This window comes from Mobula hypostoma, chromosome 20 (assembly GCF_963921235.1).
Source record: "Mobula hypostoma chromosome 20, sMobHyp1.1, whole genome shotgun sequence".
Classification (NCBI taxonomy): Eukaryota; Metazoa; Chordata; class Chondrichthyes; order Myliobatiformes; family Myliobatidae; genus Mobula; species Mobula hypostoma.
In genome coordinates this window covers 63,413,170-63,434,750 of record NC_086116.1, presented here as the reverse complement: position 1 = coordinate 63,434,750, position 21,581 = coordinate 63,413,170, and the positions used below count along the sequence as shown (strand labels likewise).

The window sequence follows — 21,581 nt, the reverse complement described above, 5'->3', positions numbered from 1 at the left end:
CAAATAACAATGGACCCAGCATTGATCCCTGTGGCACACCACTAGTCACAGGCCTCCACTCGGAGAAGCAATTCTCTACTACCACTCTTTGGCTTCTTCCATTGAGCCAATGTCTGATCCAATTTACCACCTCTCCATGTATACCTAGCGACTGAATTTTCCTAACTAACTTCCCATGCAGGACCTTGTCAAAGGCCTTACTGAAGTCCATGTAGACAACATACGCTGCCTTCCCTTCATCCACTTTCCCGGTAACCTCCTCGAAAAACTCCAATAGATTGGTCAAACATGACCTACCACGCACAAAGCCATGTTGACTCTCCCTAATAAGTCCCTGTCTATCCAAATGCTTGTAGATTCTGTCTCTTAGTACTCACTCCAATAACTTACCTACTACCGACGTTAAATTTACCAGCCTATAATTTCCCGGATTACTTTTCGATCCTTTTTTAAACAACAGAACAACATGAGCCACTCTCCAATCCTCCGGCACCTCACCTGTAGACAGCGACATTTTAAATATTTCTGCCAGAGCCCCTGCAATTTCAACACTAGTCTCCTTCAAGGTCCGAGGGAACACCCTGTCAGGTCCCGGGGATTTATCCACTTTAATTTTCCTCAAGACAGCAAGGGCCTTCTCCTTTTCGATCTGTACAGTTTCCATGATCTCACTACTTGTTTCCCCTAATTCCATAGACTTCATGCCAGTTTCCTTAGTAAATACAGATGCAAAAATCCAATTTAAGATCTCCCCCATTTCCTTTGGTTCCGCACATAGCCGACCACTCTGATCTTCAAGAGGACCAATTTTATCCCTTACAATCCTTTTGCTCTTAATATACCTGTAAAAGCTCTTTGGATTATCCTTCACTTTGACTGCCAAGGCAACCTCATGTCTTCTTTTAGCCCTCCTGATTTCTTTCTTAAGTATTTTCTTGCACTTCTTATACTCCTCAAGCACCTTATTTACTCCCTGCTTCCTATACATGTCATACAACTCCCTCTTCTTCTTTATCAGAGTTGCAATATCCCTTGAGAACCAAGGTTCCTTATTCCTATTCACTTTGCCTTTAATCCTGACAGGAACATACAAATTCTGCACTCTCAAAATTTCTCCTTTGAAGGCTTCCCATCTACCGATCACATCCTTGCCAGAGAACAACCTGTCCCAATCCATGCTTTTTAGATCCTTTCTCATTTCTTCAAATTTGGCCTTCTTCCAGTTAAGAACCTCAACGCTAGGACCAGATCTATCCTTGTCCATGATCAAGTTGAAACTAATGGTGTTATGATCACTGGAACCAAAGTGCTCCCCTACACAGACTTCTGTCACTTGTCCTAACTCGTTTCCTAACAGGAGATCCAATATTGCATCCCCTCTAGTTGGTCCCTCTATATATTGATTTAGAAAACTTTCCTGAACACATTTTACAAACTCTAAACCATCTAGACCCCTAACAGTATGGCAGCCCCAATCAATATATGGAAAATAAAAATCCCCTACCACCACAACTTTATGTTTCCTGCAGTTGCCTGCTATCTCCCTGCAGATTTGCTCTTCAGTAGCCACTTTATTAGCTATATCTATAAACCTGCTCATTATGTTATGTCATCAGCAACAATAAATATAGAATTGAGTCAGGTTTTATAAACAAACATAAACATTTATTAAACTCTGCTGAACAATAGTGAAAAGTAAACAAACGACTAACTTAACCGGAAGTTAACTGCTATACGGCAATTTAACAAACAGCCAAACTCTGGAACAGTTCTTAAAGTGGTAAATTCGAACACAGTCTTAAAGTAGTAAATTCGAAAGTCCAAGTGATTTATACAGTCAGTAAGGAGAGACTTCCCCGAAAACTGATTTCTTCGAAGACGTAACATTACTGCTGATCCCAGCCAAGAGATGCTTTGTCCAAAAGATTCATGACGAAGGAAATAAAACGGCTTAAAGGAACTGAGCTTTTTCCTGGCGTGTGAACACTGCACAAACCTTCCTGATCTTGCAGGGGTTATCTCACATGCAGGCCACTATTCCTGAACAAAGATTCAATAAGGTCGATCCTTTATAAAACCGCCGAATGACACCAGTTTTATTCAATCCTTTGGGTTCCCGTACTGAAGCACCTTCAATAACTCCAAAAGACTGAAGTAGGGTAAATACTGAAAGGTTTTTATTCGCTGTACAATACGACTTCCATGGTGAGTGTCTGCTCCGGACTGAGGGGGAGGGGCAAGGCGAAATCACCTTTATTCAGGATTCTGTGGGAGGAGCCACAGGGGCAGTCAGCAGAGGGGCGTCCAGACAGTTAACCCAGTTACAACATATATACACGGTTTACCACATTCACCCCTCCTTTTTTTAAAAAGAGTCCCGCAGGGTGAAGTGACTGACAATATTTAAAACAAGTATATTTACAGGTCAAGTCTGTCAGGCGGTCGAGTCCGTCGCTGTGATCTACATAGCACCGGTGGTGATTGCATCGGCAATGGTGGTTGTGCTGGCTCTGGCCTGACTTGAGGTGTCAGCTCGTTAGGTGTTGGTAATCCCTCGTGCGTGTGCGTCGCGCCTGGTATGGGAGTGTTGTGTGGTGTCTGTATAGGGTTTGGAGTGCACGGTGTCTCGTGGGTATATATATTGGTGGGTACGGGGTCAATAGTCACCACAGAGTGTTCAGGGTAGGGTCCCGGTGCTCCTGCGGGCGCCAGGTAGTGGATGGAGACCGTGTCCTCCCGCCCATCAGATAAAACCACATAGGCATATTGGGGGTTCGCATGAAATAAGTGAACCCTCTCGACCATCGGGGAGTATTTATTGCTCCTCGCATGTTTCCGGAGCAGCACTGGCCCCGGGGACATCAGCCAAGCTGGTAGGTTGGTCCCAGTGGTCGATTTTCTGGGAAAAGAAAAGAGTCGCTCATGAGGGGTGGCATTGGTGGCCATGCATAACAGGGAGCGGATGGAGTGGACTGCCTTGGGAAGGACCTCCTGCCAGCAGGAGACTGGCAGTCCCTTTGACCTGAGGGCTAAGAGTGTGGCTTTCCACACTGTGGCACTCTCCTTCTCCACCTGTCCATTCCCCCGGAGATTATAGCTCGTGGTCCTACTAGTTGCAATTCTCCTAGCCAGTAGGTATTGGCACAGCTCGTCACTCATAAACGAGGACCCTCTGTCACTGTGGATATAGTATGGGTATCCGAACAGAGTGAAGAGCTTGTGGAGGGCTTTTATAACTGACGTGGTAGTGGAATCGGGGCAGGGAATGGCGAAGGGGAACCGCAAATACTTGTCGATTATGTTAAGAAAGTACACATTGCGGTCGGTGGAGGGAAGGGGGCCCTTAAAGTCGACACTCAGTCGCTCAAAGGGGCGGATGGCCTTGATTAGTTGTGCCTACTGGGGTTGGTAGAAGTGTGGTTTGCACTCTGCGCAGACTTGGCAGTCCCTGGTCATCATCCTGATCTTCTCAAGGGAGTAAGGAAGATTCCGGGCTTTCACGAAGTGGAAAAACCAGGTGACCCCGGGGTGGCAAAGATCTACATGTAGGGCGTATAGCCGGTCGATCTGCGTGCTGGCGCACATTCCCCGGGATAGGGCATCGGAGGGTCGTTGAGCTTCCCAGGCCGGTACATGATGTCATAGTTGAAGGTGGAGAGTTCGATTCCCTATCTCAGAATTTTATCATTTTTGATTTTGCTGTTGGTTATTAAACATGAATGCGACTGAGCGCTGGTTATTTAGCAGGGTGAACTTTTTGCCGGCAAGATAGTGCCTCCAGTGCCTTGTAGCTTCCACTATGGCCTGGGCCTCTTTCTCCACCGCAGAGTGCCGAATTTCAGGGCTTTGAAGGATACGGGAGAAGAACACCCTCCACCAGGATGTCCATCATTGACCTTGCGAGCTGGTGGGGGGGTGCTTTGGTCGAGGGTCACGGAGGCCAGGGTTGAGTCACTGTCTTGGTCCGGCGCGGTGGGGTGCCCCGTGAGCACCCGTTGGTCATAGGCTGTGGGAGGGGGCGCCGACCAAGATGGCCGCCCCCATGTTTCACATGTGGTGGCGGCATGCAGGGAAGGTGGCGGCAGGCAAGATGGCAACCCCTATGTCTCGCATGTGGTGGCGGCGTGCAGGGAAGATGGCAGCAGGTAAGAGGCGACCCCCCATGTCTCGCACGCAGCGCTGCTCGATCCCGCTCGCGCTTTGGACTTACAGACTTTGAAGAAGTGGCCCTTCTCTCCGCAGCTGGAGCAGGTAGCTTGTCGAGCCGGGCAGAGTTTCCGAGGGTGCTTCTCCAGTCCGCAGAAGTAGCACTTTGCAGACTCGCGACTGGCAGCAGACGAGGTTGATTCGCCAGCAGGTTGCGGGGTTTGTGGCGCCCATGAAGCCATCGGGGGATCGCGTGCCTGGAGAGCCTCAGAGTTATGCAGAGCGGCCTCCAGCGTGTCGGCCAGCTCGATCACTGAACTTAAGGTAAGATCGGCTTTTTCCAACAGCCGTTGGCGCACATACACTGACCTGGTTCCCGTGACGAAGGCGTCTCTCACTAGGAGCTCTGCATGCTGTACTGCCGTCAGTTCTTGGCAACTGCAGGCTCGCACGAGTGTCCATAGGGCCTGGACGAACTCAGCACTTGATTCCCCGGGCCACTAGTTTCGAGTTGCTAAATGATGTCGTGCATAAATGCTGTTTATTGGCCGCAGGTATGGTCCTTTGAGTACGCTCATCGCGCCATTGTAGCTCGGCTGGTCTCTGATCAGCGAATAGACCCATGGATTGACCCTGGAGAGTAGAACTCTGCGCTTCGCTGCGGAGTCGGTCACTTTAATCTCCTCTAGGTACAATTCGAAGCAGGCCAGCCAGAGTTCGAAAGCGTTTCCAGCTTCAGGCGTTTGCGGATTGAGATCTAACTTGTCGGGTCTCAGAGCACGTTCCATGCTTTAAAATTACAGTGAATAAAATTGAAGCACCTTCAATAATTCCAAAAGACTGAAGTAGGGTAAATACAGAAAGGCTTTTATTCGCTGTATAATACGACTTCCATGCTGAGTGTCTGCCCCGGACTGAGGGGGAGGGGCAAGGCGAAATCACCTTTATTCAGGGGTCTGTGGGAGGAGCCACAGGGGCAGTCAGCAGAGAGGCATGTCCAGACAGGTAACCCAGTTACAACATAAATATGGTTTACCACATGTACTTTGGTAAGGTCTTCACGCTCCAATACTAGACCTTAAAGGTAAATCAAAGGTGCAACAAACAAAAACTGGCAGCGATTGGCGAAACTGCCGGTACAACGTGTTTGTACCTTACAACAGAAAGTAAAAACTCCACTTTAAAACGAAACTGCGTCATGAGACGAATACGCAGCATAACTAACCAACTAATTAACTGCCGAACTAAACTACGTGACAACAGGGCTTTCCCTTTATATACCTGTTGGAACTTTCCATCACGTGACCTCACACCGGCGGGGAAATTACATCATGTGACCCTACACTGACCAGAAAATTACATCACCCCACCATCACAAGACAATTGCATCAGGCTCACAAGATACTCAATTACATCATGGTCATAAGACAGTCACAAGATACCCACAAGGTATGTAACAATTAATACAAGTATCTGAACAGCCAACCATGTGGCAGTGAGTCAATGTATAAAAGCATGCAGACATGTTCAAGTGGTTCAGTTGTTGTTCAGACCAAAAGTCAGAATGGGGAGGAAATGTGATCTAAGTGACTTCGACTGTTATTGGCCAGAAAGAACTACCATCTACAAAGCAGTGAACAGGAATGAGGCAAGGTTGATGGGAACAGACAGAATCAAGATACATGTTCTTGCCATGTCTTAGCAGCCTCCATTTTGTGAACTGTTTGGTGAACTGATTCTTGCTCCAAAATAACTTAATCAGAGTAACTTGGACACAAGGAGTTGTGCTGATAATCTGCTAAACCTGAGCCCATTCTCATATAAGATGTTGTTTATTATGTAAAATAGCAGGTTGCAGAAGGAACAGTCTGTGATCTGGTCAGCTGGGTCCAGTGTTCGGGTGCCCTGACTAGACTGGTGTGGACCAGTCTGAGTTCGAACAAGACAAAGGAAATCACCTAATAGAGAGAGAGAGCGTTTAAAAGAGGCGAGCAAGAACAGTTGGCACACTTTGCGTGCCACAGTTCCTTTCTTTCTTTCTTTTTAAATCTTTTTATTGAGTAAGTATACAAAAAAGGTAAGCCATATAAACATTAATACAATGTTAAAGTATAATAAAATTCCAAAAGATAACAATACCAAAAAGAAAATACTACAAACAATGTAATTTAAGCATAAGAAACCAAGATAACATAATAGTATACTAGATTTTATATATATCAATGGAAAAAAAGAAAAAAAAAACCCCAAAAAAAACCCACCGTGCAACTAACTAAAAGCAAAGCAAAGCAATGGGCTAACTTGAAACCAAACAGAGTTAAACTTAAAATCACGTCCTCAATCCCGACCTCCATTAAAACAGTGAAAAAAAAACAAGAAGGGTAAATATTACATTAAATGAAAATATCGAATAAAAGGTCCCCAAATCTGTTCAAATTTAAATGAAGAATCATAAAGGTTACTTCTAATTTTCTCCAGATTCAAACATAAAATCGTCTGAGAAAACCAAAAAAAGGTAGTTGGAGCATTAAGCTCTTTCCAATGTTGTAAAATACATCTTTTCGCCATTAAAGTAAGAAATGCAATCATTCTACGGGCTGAAGGGGAAAGATTACTAGAAATTTTAGGTAGTCCAAAGATAGCAGTAATAGGGTGAGGAGAGATATCTATATTTAATACCTTAGAAATAATATTGAAAATATCTCTCCAAAAAGTTTCCAAAGTAGGGCAAGACCAAAACATATGAGTTAAAGAGGCTATCTGCCCCGAACATCTATCACAGAAAGGATTAATATGCGAGTAAAAACGCGCTAACTTATCTTTGGACATATGTGCTCTATGAACCACTTTAAATTGAATTAGGGAATGTTTAGCACAAATAGAGGAAGTATTAACTAATTGTAAAATCTGCCCCCAATCATCCACAGAAATGGTAAGCCCCAATTCCTGTTCCCAATCTACCCTAATCTTATCAAATGAAGCTTTCCTAAGTTTCATAATAATATTATAAATCATAGCCGATGCACCTTTCTGACATGGATTAAGGTTAATTATCGAATCTAAAATATATATAGGAGGAAGCGTTGGAAAGGAAGAAAGTATAGTACTTAGGAAATTTCTAACTTGTAAATATCTAAAAAAATGTATTCTTGATAAGTTATATTTATTAGATAATTGTTCAAAAGACATAAGGGAACCATCTAAAAATAAATCCAAAAACCGTAAAATACCCTTAGTGCCACAGTTCCTAAGGAGACACTGGATTGTGCATAATTAGGCACTTTGTGTTGGGCATGTGGCCAAGTGGTTAAGGCATTCGTCTAGTTATCTCAAGGTCGCTAGTTTGAGCCTCAGCTGTGGCAGCGTGTTTGTGCCCTTGAGCAAGGCCTTAATCACACATTGCTCTAGTCTGTGCGAGGAGTGGCGCCCCACATAGACTTCCAATCTGCACCTTGTAAGGCATGAAAATGTCCGACGCAGGCCTCTCATGGTCTGAGTCGACGTTCCCTCCCTTCTCTCCCCCCAAAGGTCCAATAAAAAGAAGGTAGGTTAAAGTGGGAGCAGTAATTGTGTGAGTGGACCAGAGTTAGAGTGGAGAATTGAAGCTTTGGCTCAATGAGGCTTCAGTGAAGAGAGGCTTACTCCATAGGTAGATTTTTTTTATTATTTATTCTTTCTTTCTTTCTTATTGAACATTTAGAACAGAGAAGATGCCAGGAAGGATAATCGAATGAGTCTCTTGCAGGATGTGGGACGGCAGGGAGACCTTCAGTGCCAGCTGCAACTTCCAACAGACAGTGTTAATGAATTGGAGCTGGAATTGGATGAACACTGAATCATTCAGGAGGTCAAGGACTTGATAAACAGGACATACATGGAAGTAGTTATGCACAAGGTGCAGGAAATGGATAACTGATGACTGTCAGGATGGGAAAAGGGGATAGGAGAGCAGCGCAGAGTACCCCTGTAGCCATTTCCCTCAGGATAGGTATACTGCTTTGGATACTGTTGGGAGAGATGATCTAGCAGAGGAACGCCATGGTGCTGAAGTCTCTGGCACTGAGCCTGTCTCCGTGGCTCAGAAGGGAAGAGGGAGAAGAGGAGAGCTATAATTATAGGGAATTCATTGGTTAATGGAACAGGCAGGAGGTTCTTTGGATGAGAATGAGATTCCTGGATGGTACATTGCCTCCCAGTTGTCAGAGTCAGGGACATCTCCGATTGAGTCCACAATTTGCTGAAGTGCGAGGGTGAGCAGATAATGATTATGGTCCATGTCGACACCAATGACATGGGTAGGAGGAGTGGCAAGGACTTAAAGTGAGTTCTACAGAGTTATGTGTTAAGATAAAGGACGGGACCTCCAGGTTTGTTATCTGAAGATTGCTACCTGTGCCATGTGCTAGTGAGGCCAGGAATATGAAGAGCATACAATTTAAATCGTGCTAAGGAGACAGTGCAAGTTTTTGGAACATTGGGCTCTCTTCCAGGAAAGGTGGAAGCTGTACAGAAGGAATAATTTGCACCTGAACTGGAGGGGGACTAACATCCTAGCAGGAAGTTTGCTAGTTCTGCACAGAGGTTTTTAAACTAGAGTTACAAGGGGATGAGAACTAGAACACCAGAACTGATAGTAGAGTGGTTGTGGAGAACGATGTTGTTAAGCCTACATACAAAGTCAGGAATCAAAAGGTTGAGCATGGTGGGGCTAATGTCCTGAGCTGCATACTATTTCAATGCAGGGAATATTGTAGGAAAGGCAGATGAGCTCAGGGCATGGATCAGCACATGGAATTATGACATTGTAGCCATGAGTAACATTTGGTGGCAGGAGGAACTGGACTGGCAGCTCAGTGTTCTGGTGTACTATTGTTTAAGATTTGACGGAGCAGGATTAAAGGGGAAGATGTGGCATTGCTGGTCAGGAAAAATGTTATGGCAGAGCTCAGACAGGACAGACTGGAGAGCTCTTCTAGTGAGGCTTTATGGATAGAACTAGGAAAGGTATGAGCGCATTAGTGGGGGTTATATTATAGACCACCCAACAGTCCATGGGATTTAGAGGAGCAAATTTATAGAGATCGCAGACTGCTTTAAGAAACATTAGATTGTGATAGTAGGTGATTTTAACTTTCCACATATTGACTAGGACTCCCATACTTTAAAAGGGATGGATGGAAAAGAGTTTGTCAAATATGTTCCGAAGGTTTCTGTAATCAGTTTATAGATTTCCCAACCAGAGAGAGCATGATACTAGATCTCTTATTAGGGAAAAGAGACAGGGCAGTTGACGAAAGTTTGTGCAGGAGATCACAATGCCATTAGTTTCAAGGTATGGAAAAGGATAGGTCTGGTTCACGGATTGATACTCTAAATTGGAGAAAGGCCAATTTTGATGGTATTAGGAAGAATCTGGCAAGTGTAGATTAGGACAGGTTGTTTCCTGGCAAAGGTGTATTTGGTAAGTACACCACAATTGTGCTGATGACACCAAAATAGTAGGCCGTATCTCGGGTAATGATGAGTTTGAGTACAGAAAGGAAATTAAGAATCTGGTGGCATGGTGCGAAAACAATAACCTATCCCTCGACATCAGCAAGACGAAGGAATTGGTTGTTGACTTCAGAAGGAGTAGCGGACCACATGACCCCATCTACATCAGTGGTGCACAGGTGGAACAGGTCAGAAGCTTCAAGTTCCTCGGGGTCAATATCACAAATGACCTGACTTGTTCCAATCAAGAAGAGTTCACTGCCAAGAAGGCCCACCAGCGCCTTTACTTCCTGAGAAAGCTAAAGAAATTTGGCCTGTCCCCTAAAACCCTCACTAATTTTTATAGATGCACCGTAGAAAGCATTCTTCTAGGGTGCATCACAACCTGGTATGGAAGTTGTCCTGTCCAAGGCCGAAAGAAGCTGCAGAAGATCGTGAACACAGACCAGCTCATCACACAAACCAATCTTCCGTCCTTGGACTCACTTTACACCGCACGCTGTCGGAGCAGTGCTGCCAGGATAATCAAGGACACAACCCACCCAGCCAACACACTTTTTGTCCCTCTTCCCCCCAGAAGAAGGCTCAGGAGCTTGAAGACTCATATGGCCAGATTTCGGAACAGCTTCTTTCCAACTGTGATAAGACTGCCGAACGGATCCTGACCCAGATCTGGGCCGTACCCTCCAAATATCCGGACCTGCCTCTCGGTCTTTTTGCTCTACCTTACCTTCCCTTTTCTATTATCTATTTATGATTTATAATTTAAATTTTTAATATTTACTATCGATTTGTACTTCAGGGAGTGCGAAGCGCAGAATCAAATATCGCTGTGATAATTGTACGCTTTATCAATTGTTTGGCGACAATAAAGTAAAGTAATAAAGTAATAAGTAAGTGGGAGGCCATCAAAAGTGAAATTTTTAGATACAGAGTTTATATGTTCCTGTCAGAATTCAAGGTCAAGATTACAGATTTAGGGAACATAGGTTTTTGAGAGATATTGAGGCTCTGATTAAGAACAAGAAGAGGGTGCATAGCAGATATAGACAAGTAGGAACAAATGAGGTACTTGAGAAGTAGAGGAAATGCGAGAGAACACAATTAGAAGGGCTAGAAGAAGACATGAGGTTGCTCTAGCAGACATGGTAAAAGAGAATGTCAAAGGTTTCTACAGATATAGTAAGATAAAAAAGATATCAAAGGACAATATTGGTCCTCTGGAAGATCAGAGTGGTCATCTATACGTGGAGCCAAAAGAGGTGGGAAATTGCAGGGACTTTAGTAGAGATTTTTTTCAAAGTACCCTCACCACAAGGCGAAGGGTAGCCAATGTTATTCTGTTATTTAAAAAAGCAAGGAAATTACAGGCTAGTGAGCCTGACATCTGAGGGGGGAAAGTATTGGAAGTTAAGGCACTTGTAAGTACTTATATAGACAAAGACTCAATAGAGATATTCAACATGGATTTATGCATGGTACGTCATGTCTAACTAATATTATAAAGTTTTTTGAAGATGTTATCAAGAAAGCTGATTTTGACTAGGCAGTGGACATTGTCTACATGGACTTCCGCAATGCCTATGACAAAGTCCCTCATGGGAGGTTGGTCAAAAAAGTTCATTCGCTTGGCATTCAGGATGAGGTATTAATTGGATCAGATATTGGCTTCACGGGAAAAGTCAGAGAGTGGTAGTAGATGGTTGCCTCTCTGACTGGTGGCCTGTGACTAGTCGTGTGCCGCAGTGATTGATACTGGGTCCATTGTTGTTTGCTATCTATATCAATGATCTGGATGATAATGTGGCAAACTGGATCGGGGTGTAGTGGACAACATGGAAAACTGTCAAAGCTTGCAACAGGATCTTGATCAGTTGGGAAAGATGGGCTGAAAAATGTCAGATGAAATTAATGCGGACAAGTGTGAGGTGTCGCACTTTGAGTGAACCTGTCAGAGTAAGTCTTACACAGTGAGTGGTTGGGCACTGAGGAGTGCCATAGAACAAAGGAATCTCGGAATACAGATCCATAATTCCCTCAAAGTGGCATCACAGTTAGATAGGTTGTAAAGAAAGCTTCATAAATCCAAGTATTGAGTACAGGAGTTGGGATACTATATTGACATTGTAGAAGACAATGGTGAGGCCAATCATGAGAATATCAGGTGAAATTCTGGTCATCAACCTGCAGGAAGGATGAAAGATTAAAAGAACCCAGAGAAAAATTACAAGGGTATTATTGGGCTGGAGGAGCAGAGTTCTAAAGAAAGATTAAATAGATTATTCCTTGGAGTGCAGAAAATTGAGGGGAGATTTGATAGCGGTATACAAAATCATGAGGGGTAGAGATAGGGTAGATAAAAGCAGGCTTTTTCCACTGAGGCTGGGTGAGACTGCAACCAGAGGTCATGGTTTAGGGGTGAAAGGTGAAATGATTAAGGGGAACATGAGGAAGAACTTCTTCACTCAGAGGTTGCTAAGAGAGTGGAACAAGCTGCCAGCACAATGGTGGGTGCAGTATTGATTTCAACATTTAAGAGAAATTTGGATAGGTACATTGATCGTAGGGGTATGGAGGTCTATGGTCCAGGTGCAGGTTGATGGGACTAAGCAAATGAATAGTTTGGCATGGACTAGATGGGCTGAAGGGACTATTTCTATGCTGTAGGGTTCTATGACTCTATGTCCTATGGCATGATCTTAGAGGAAAGGCCATACTGCAATACTGCTTGTAGCCCTGGGCTACATCCAATGAGAATTTGACACATCAATTAGGTGACCTTGAGCCAACAAAACTAAAAGATCATATGTTGAACTGATAAGGCAAATACCAAGAATGGAGGATTTGGGGAGCACAGGCGGCGACAACTCTCTGGGGACCAACCTTTGGGAATGTGGAGGACCCCATGTGGAACATGTGGAGATCACATCTGGACCATGGGGAATACCTGGCCATGTAGGTTTTTCCCCGGTTATTACCTTTTCTCTTCTTTACTGTTCATGGAGGCTCAGGGATACCTAGTGTGTGTGCACACAGGTATGTAAACTCACGTGCTGGAGAACTGTGCCAAAAAGGTAGTTGTCATTAAATACAGATTCTCTCTGTGCGTAAATGGTCTTTAGTAATTCTTGTAACGGAATTGGCCCAAGTAAGTAAGAATGAAGTGGAGGGGTTGAGAAAACAGTGCAATGATTTAAAGACGTCTATGAATGGGATACAGAAATCAGTACATGAAAAGAAACGTGACACTAGACATCATACATAGTGCTTAAAGCAGATATAAAAGCTGCAGGGCTAACTTGCTGCACAGAGAGGAATAATATGTGCTTTGGATCTGAAAGAGGGAAGGAGAGTGAATATGCTGATATAGATTGGAACGGTTTAGCAGATAAGGTGACCAGGTATGGGTATGATGAGGATCCGCCACCCGAGGATCCTCCACTGAAGTACAACCAAAAGGAGCCAGTGCTACTGTCTGCCTGGTTGCTGCCCAACCCCCCGATACTATCAGAGAAGGGGGAGCCAGAGCAGGAAATCAAAACCGGCAGACAGATAGTGCTAATGATATCAGGACATAAATGCTTGGGGATGATCCTAAGGAGCTGTTCCAGGCAAATAGTCACCAGAGAGCAATACACAGTCTGAATGATTCCGAAGAAAGGAGATTGCATCCGAACATACACGCTGCTTTGCCAGAAGGACAGAGATATGCTGTGGGAACAAATGAGGAGTCAAAGAATGCAATACTGACTATTATGGGTAATAACAGAGGGGATGTAAAAGATAAGTAAATGTTACCAGATGAAAGGAGAACACCCCACTGCACTTGTCTCCCATCTATGGATGGTGTTTTAAGGGGTGTATGGATTAACATTCGGGATGTAGCTGTAAAGGGCATTAAAGTTTCTACCTTCCTTGGAGATCATCTTCATTGTACTGCAGAACCACAGAGGTTCAGCCAATGATCCCAAGGGATCATTTGTATCAAAACAAGAAGGGGGAGAGGAGAAGGAAGGAGATCAGAACAGATACAAACAATGGAAAAACTCTACTTAATTTTTTTTTGTTGATGGTTCCTCACCTGTACAGGATGGTGAGAGGAGAACCAACTGTGATATATGTGAGGGTGAAAGAATACAGAGTCATAAAAGCCAAAGCTCACTGAAAGTTATCCTGAGAGGGAATAAGAAGGCTAACAAGTTTGCAAAACAACGTGCTGCAATCTGACAGGGCAGTTGCAGATTGGGCAAATTAGAAGTCAGAAGGAACAACAGGTTAAGTTTACGGATTTAAAAGAGGAGCAAAAGAAAGATAAAGAACTAAAAAGAGTTGATCAGAGCAGGGTCAGAAATATACAAAGAGCACAAGGAAGTGCTTACTAAAGGCTGAGTGGTCTTATGTGAAATTTGTTCTTCCAAAGGGGGTTGCAACCAGATGACCTACTGGTGCCATGACCTATGGGGATACTAAGGAGCAGTAAGTGTCCAGAAGAGAATAAAACAAAATGTAAACCTTTAAACCCAAGATGAAAGGAATAATGTATTTTGTTGCAGTGGAACTAACTGTGACTGGGGCTATGGTCGATCTTGCTCCAGAGACACTACAGTGGACAAATCTGTCAACAATGATATCGATACTTGGAGACCATGGTAATCAAAAACAAGGTTTTTCAATGCATTTGGGTAATGCGGGGCTAACAAAGGAGGAATTGTGATTTAAACTTGTATTATGATGGGGTAGGTGGTTTGATGTGCGTGGACAAAATCTTAGGTATCCCAGAGAGTACAAATCCATAGTTCTTGTATAAAATCCTAGAGAGGACACTATCAACCATCCAAGAGGGGATAAACATAAGTCAGTGTTTAGACCAAATTACTGAGAAGTCTTCAGGTGATGTCCATGGTAAGATTACATTTCTGCAGGATCACACACGTGAATATTGAGTGGGGCAGTGATTCACACAAGAGATAATAGGTGTATATCTATTGGGTCAGTTACAACCAAGAATTGTCCAAAGGATGTTTTCATCATTATTAACTGTACACAGAAGGATATTGTACAGGGAGGAAGTAAGAGTGATAAGGTCCACAATATGGGTAAGTATCATGAAAATACTTGTGGTTTCAGAACTCGTGAAAATTGTTCACTGTTTCCTTGCCTGTAAATAATCACTCTTTCTTGCAATAAAGTTCAAAGTAAACATTATTATCAGAGTACATACTGTGCATGTCATTACATAAAATGCTAGGATTCTATTTCCTGTGGGCATACTTAGCAAATCTTCAGAACAGCAACTGTAAACAGGATTAATGAACAACAACTGTGCAAATACGAATATAAATAAACAGCAATAAATAACAAGAGCATGAAATAAACAAGATAAAGAGTCCTTAAAGTGAGATCATTGGTTGTTGGAATACCAAAAATAGAATGAGTGTAGTTATCCGCTTTTGTTCAAGAGCCTGATGGTTGAGGGGTAGTAACTGTCCTTGAATCTGTTGGGATGAGTCCTGAGGGACCTGCACCTTCTGCCTGATGGCAACAGCAAGAAAAGAGCATGGTCTGGATGGTGAGGATTTTTGACGATGGATGCTACTTTGCTATGGCATCATTTCATATAGATGTGCTCAATGGTTGGGAGGGCTTTACCCATGATGTACTGAGACATATCCACTAGCTTTTGAACAACATTTCAGGCCGAGACCCTTCGTCAGCACTAACTGAAGGCAGACTTACTAAGAGATTTGAAAGTGGGAGGGGGAGGGGGAGATCCAAAATGATAGGAGAAGACAGGAGGGGGAGGGATGGAGCCAAGAGCTGGACAGAGGCAAAGGGGATATGAGAGGATCATGGGACAGGAGGTCCGGAGAGAAAGACAGGGGCGGGGGTGAACCAGAGGATGGGCAAGGGGTATAGTCAGAGGGACAGAGGGAGAAAAAGGAGAGAGGGAGAGAGAAAGAATGTGTGTATAAAAATAAATAACGGATAGGGTACGAGGGGGAGGTGGGGCATTAGCGGAAGTTAGAGAAGTCCATGTTCATGCCATCAGGTTGGAGGCTACCCAGACGGAATATAAGGTGTTGTTCCTCCAACCTGAGTGTGGCTTCATCTTTACAGTAGAGGAGGCCGTGGATAGACATGTCAGAATGGGAATGGGATGTGGAATTAAAAATGTGTGGCCACTGGGAGATCCTGCTTTCTCTAGTGGACAGAGTGTAGATGTTCAGAAAAGCGGTCTCCCAGTCTGCGTCGGGTCTCGCGAATATATAGAAGGCCACATTGGGAGCACCGGATGCAGTATATCACCCCAACCGACTCACAGGTGAAGTGTCGCCTCACCTGGAAGGACTGTCTGGGGCTCTGAATGCTGGTAAGGGAGGAAGCGTAAAGGCATGTGTAGTACATGTTCCGCTTACAAGGATAAGTGCCAGGAGGGAGATCAGTGGGGTGGGATGGGGGGGACGAATGAACAAGGGAGTCGCGCAGGGACCGATCCCTGCGGAAAGCAGAGAGAGGTGGGGAGGGAAAGATGTGCTTAGTGGTGGGATCCCGTTGGAGGCGGCGGAAGTTACGGAGAATAGTATGTTGGACCCGGAGGCTGGTGGGGTGGTAGGTGAGGACCAGGGAAACCCTATTCCTAGTGGGGAGGCGGGAGGATGGAGTGAGAGCAGATGTGCGTGAAATGGGGAAGATGCGTTTGAGAGCAGAGTTGATAATGGAGGAAGGGAAGCCCTTTTCTTTAAAAAAGGAGGACATCTTCCTCGCCCTGGAATGAAAAGCCTCATCCTGAGAGCAGATGCGGCGGATATGGAGGAATTGTGAGAAGGGGATGGCATTTTTGCAAGAGACAGGGTGAGAAGAGGAACAGTCCAGATAGCTGTGAGAGTCAGTAGGCTTATAGTGGATAAGTTGTTTCCACTTCACCTGTGAGTCGGCTGGGGTGATATACTGCGTCCAGTCCTCCCGATGTGGCCTTCTATATGTTGGCGAGACCCGACGCAGACTGGGAGACCGCTTTGCTGAACACCTACGCTCTGTCCGCCAGAGAAAGCAGGATCTCCCAGTGGCCACACATTGTAATTCCACATCCCATTCCCATTCTGACATGTCTATCCACGGCCTCCTCTACTGTAAAGATGAAGCCACACTCAGGTTGGAGGAACAACACCTTATATTCCGTCTGGGTAGCCTCCAACCTGATGGCATGAACATTGAATTCTCTAACTTCCGCTAATGCCCCACCTCTCCCTCGTACCCCATCCGTTATTTATTTTTATACACTATTTCTCTCTCTCTCTCCTTTTTCTCCCTCTGTCCCTCTGACTATACCCCTTGCCGATCCTCTGGTTCCCCCCCCCACCGGTCTTGTCTTTCTCCCCGGACCTCCTGTCCCATGATCCTCTCATATCCCCTTTGCCAATCACCTGTCCAGCTCTTGGCTCCATCCCTCCCCCTCCTGTCTTCTCCTATCATTTTGGATCTCCCCCTCCCCCTCCCACTTTCAAATCTCTTACTAGCTCTTCCTTCAGTTAGTCCTGACGAAGGGTCTCGGCCTGAAATGTCAACTATACCTCTTCCTAAAGATGCTGCTTGGCCTGCTGCGTTCACCAGCAAATTTGATGTGTGTTGCTTGAATTTCCAGGATCTGCAAAATTCCTGTTGTTTCCACTAGTTTTTGAACGACTTTCCACTCAAAGGCATTTGTGTTCCCATACTAGGCTGTAAAGCAGCCTGTCAGCACACTTTCTACTAAACATCTATAGAAGTTTGTCATCGTTTTTGATGTCAGACTGAAGCTCCGCAGAATCCTGAGGAAGTAGAAACGCTGTCATGCTTTCTTTGCAATTACATGATGTATCCAGGATGCTCTTATAAAACAGAAGAAATTATTGTTGATATAAAATTGTGCGAATTTAGTAAATAAATGTTACCTTTACCTTTATATAATGCAAGTGTAGCACACCTGATATGGGTCCATGGCAGTCCTATGGGCAGTCAACGGAATGAGAGGAGGATAATGATTCTAAGATAAATATCTTTAGTTCAAGAGGAGGGAGATGTTGGCCAGAAAGAACTACAGCTTAGAAATCAGTGAACAGGAATGAGGCAAGGGTGGTGGAAATAGACATAACCAAAATTCTTTGTTTTTGTTTTGGCAGGAATTGAGGCAGCCATTTTGTGAACTGTTTGATGAGCTGATCCTTGCTCTAGGATCACTTAATCAGAGCAATTGAATGGGGACACAAGAGGCTTTGCAGATGATCTGCTAGACCTGATGCCATTCTGAGATAAGAGGCTGTTTACTACAGTATGTAAAGTGGCAGGTTTGCAGAAGGAACAGTCTGTGATCTGGTCAACTAAGCCCAGTGACATGATTAGACTGGTTTGGACCAGTGTGAATTGGAGCAAAACAAAGGAAATCACCTAAGGCACGAGGCCTGGGATACATCCAATGAGGATTTGACAGAGGTCAGTCAGAGATGACCCCGAGCCAACAAAATTGAAACATCAATATGATAAGGAAATGAATAAGAATGGGTCATTTTGGGAGCACAAGCAGCGACAACACTCTGGAGACCAACCTTTGCGGATTTGGAGGAGAAGTGGAGATTAGATCAGGATCATAAGGAATACCTGACCAGCATAGACTTCTCTACCTGGGTACCACCTTTTATCTTCTTTATCTGTTCATGAAGGGTCAGGGAAACCTACAAGGTGTACACACAGGTATTCAGTTGTGTAAATTAATGTGTTTGTGAACTGAGCCAATAAGAATACTTGTCAATAAATACAGATTGTGTCTGTGTCTAATATTAAGAGGCAATCCTTGTAGCACCATAGCACCATAAAATAATTGCTGGTGCCAGACGGGGTGGTGTGAATATCTCAGAAACTGCTGATCTCCTGAGATCTTTACGCACTCCCTGTAAGTGGTAGTTCTGTGGCCAAAAATTCCTTGTTAATGAGAAAGGTCACAGGAGAATAGCTAGACTGGTTTAAGCTGACAGGAGGGTGACAACAACTCAAATAGCCATGGGTTACAACAGTGGTGTGTAGAAGAGCCTCTCTGAAAGCATAATATATTGAACCTTAAAGTGGACAGGAGACAGAAGCAGAAATTACACACTAGGCTCTATTCCTGTACTTAATAATGTAGCCATTGGGTGTATATGGGTGCATGTAGTATACGTGCATTGCAAAATAGCCCATGGAGCAAATTTACAACCCATCTTTGTGCTCCAGAAACATTGATCATACTTGTCAAAATGTCCAATGTCTGGAGCAGTACTTCATTAGTATTAGTGCAACAGGAGAGGGGAACAATGAATTAATTAACCCTCTGTTGGCCAGAAAGAACTACAGTCTACCAATCAATGAATTTGGATGAATCAAGGACAGTGGAAGTAGACAAACCAATTGCCTTTGTTCTTGCCTTGTGCTTGAAAGAGATAAAGAGATGGAGGTGGCCATTTTGTGAGATTGTCCTTGCAGCCCCCCATTTTGTGAACTGTGAACTGCTTCTTGTTCTGGGATAATCTAATCAAAGCAATTGAATGTGGACACAAGAAGTTATTCAATATTTTCATATGATGTAGTTTAACCCTCTCCAATTCTATTCTGCTACTTCTCAGTATATGGAGAGAGGAGTGAGGTTAATGACACTTGGTTTTATCTAATGTAACATAATAGCCCATTTCTTTTTCTTTTTTTTCAGTTTAGTTAATTAGTTTGATTTAGATTAGGGTTTTTTTTTTCCTTATTGGGGCATTTTTTTTTCTTTTTTCTTTTTCTATGATATTTTTGTATTTTTTTCTATGTACTACTATATTTGTACTCTGTATGATTTTGGGCAGTTAATATCAGTGTACTAACTCTGTTTATATCTATGTATACTAATTATTAACAATGTAATCCCAATAGCTTTGTATCAATTCTTTGTAGTGTTTGAGAATTTGATATTAATAAAAAGATTGAAAAAAAAAAGAAGTTTTAACTAATGACCTGCTAAACCTGAGATCATTCTCAGATGGGTTGCTATTTATTATGTAAAGTGACATGCTTGCCAGAGAAGCAACTTTTAACCTCGTTAGACTCAGTGTCTGAATCACCTAGTTTGGCTGGTTTGACCCAGTCTGAGTTGAAAAGAACAAAGGTACAGGCTGGGAGCAGAAACATAGAACAATGCTGGCTGTAGAGCTGGTCGCAAGCCAATAAGATGGTGACCCAAGTAGGTCAGGTGACTTTGAGGCATCTGAATGGAGATGTATCATTTGAACTGATATGGAACACTATAAGCGTCTGGAGCTTCAAATACGAGGGAGCATAACTCTCCAGAGACCAACCATCACTGCTGTGGAAGACCCTATGGACAAGTAGAGATTGGTGTGAGAAGACGAGGGATTCTGGTCAGTGTAGACTTCTTTCCTGGGTAATACCTTTTCTCTTCATTGACTGTTCATGGCGGGTCAGAGTATCCTACTGGGTGTGCACACAGGTACTTAGTTTGTGAACCTACATACTTTTTAGTTGAGACATAAAGATATTGGTCAGTAATTACAGATTCTCTCTGTGCCTCCCTGATCATTATTACTAAGGGATAGAGCCTTATAACACCTACCTCAACATAATGTGGCACCATCCCATTTCTTACTGTAGCAACTCAGAAATTAGCACCATACCCACATCGATTTTCCACAGCCATTTTCTCTAGTTTCCATCAAAGTCCAGTTGCTGATGCCCTGATTATCCCTTGTGTCCTATTACAGGCCTTGACAGGTTAACATGTCAGAGTCCTCCTCTGATTGGTCCAACCATTCAAGAGCTCATGGCTTCCCAAGTAGACCAGGTGAATCTTCTAGGACCATTGCACCAAACTTCTAGGTGGAATAGATTTTAAAACAGAATTGGTGGACTTCAAACCACCCTCAACTTTGCTGCCAACTTTTATTTCTTGCCAATTAACTTAAGTTTTGTAAGTAGCCATTCAGAGCTATGCCTTAATCACCTCATGATTATGCGGCATTATGGTGTAAGTGTAGTTGTCATTTGACACCTTGCTACTGTACAAACTCTGGGTCCTTATTAAAGATGTTAATTTTGTAATGCACATCTGCTCTGACGAAGGGTCTCGGCCTGAAACGTCGACTGTGCTCCTTCCTACGGATGCTGTCTGCCCTGCTGCATTCCACCAGCACTTTGTGTGTGTTGCTCTGCTCTGAATAGCAGGTTCTGTTCAGGATCTGTCCTTGGTCCAGCATGTAAGTGCCACTTTATGACAGTGCTTCTACTTTCTCAGCATTTTGTGAAGATTCAGCATGTCACCCAAAACCTTGACAAACTTCTGTAGGTGCACAGTGGAGAGTATCCTGACTGGTTGCAGCACAGACTGGTATGGAAACACCAATGCTCAAGAACAGAAATACCTTCAAAAGTGATGGATACAGCCTAGGCCATCAAAGGAAAAGCCCTCTCCACCACCGAGCACATCCACAAGGAGCACTGCCACAAGAAAGCAGCATCGATCTCAAGGGCTCAACCATCCAGGTTATGCTGTCTTCTCACTGCTGCCAGTGGGAAGGAGGTACACCGGCTTCAGGAACAGTTATTACCTTACAACCATCAGGATCCTGAACCAGCGTGGATAACTTCACTCACCCCAGCACTAAACCAATTCCACAACCTAAGGACTCACCTTGGAGAATTCTATAACCCATGTTCTCAGTACTATTTATTTACGTAATTATTTATTATTATAATAGCTTTATTTGTGTTTGCAGTTTATCTTCTTTTGTACATTGGTTGTTTGTCAGTTGTGTGTAATTCTTCAATGATTCTATTATATTTCTTTTGCTCTACCGTGAATGCCTGTAAGAAAATGAATCTCAGGGTAGTATATGGTGACATATACATACTTTGATGATAAATTTACCTTGACTTTTTTA

The 21,581-nt window shown here is 43.7% G+C and overlaps 1 protein-coding gene across 6 annotated transcripts in view; it reads right to left on the bottom strand.

Moving 5' to 3' along the window:
• The window catches only part of LOC134359579 (uncharacterized), a 234,929-nt gene that overhangs the window by 97,438 nt on the left and 115,910 nt on the right, over positions 1–21,581 (bottom strand). The gene's annotated exons all lie outside the window — the stretch shown is intronic.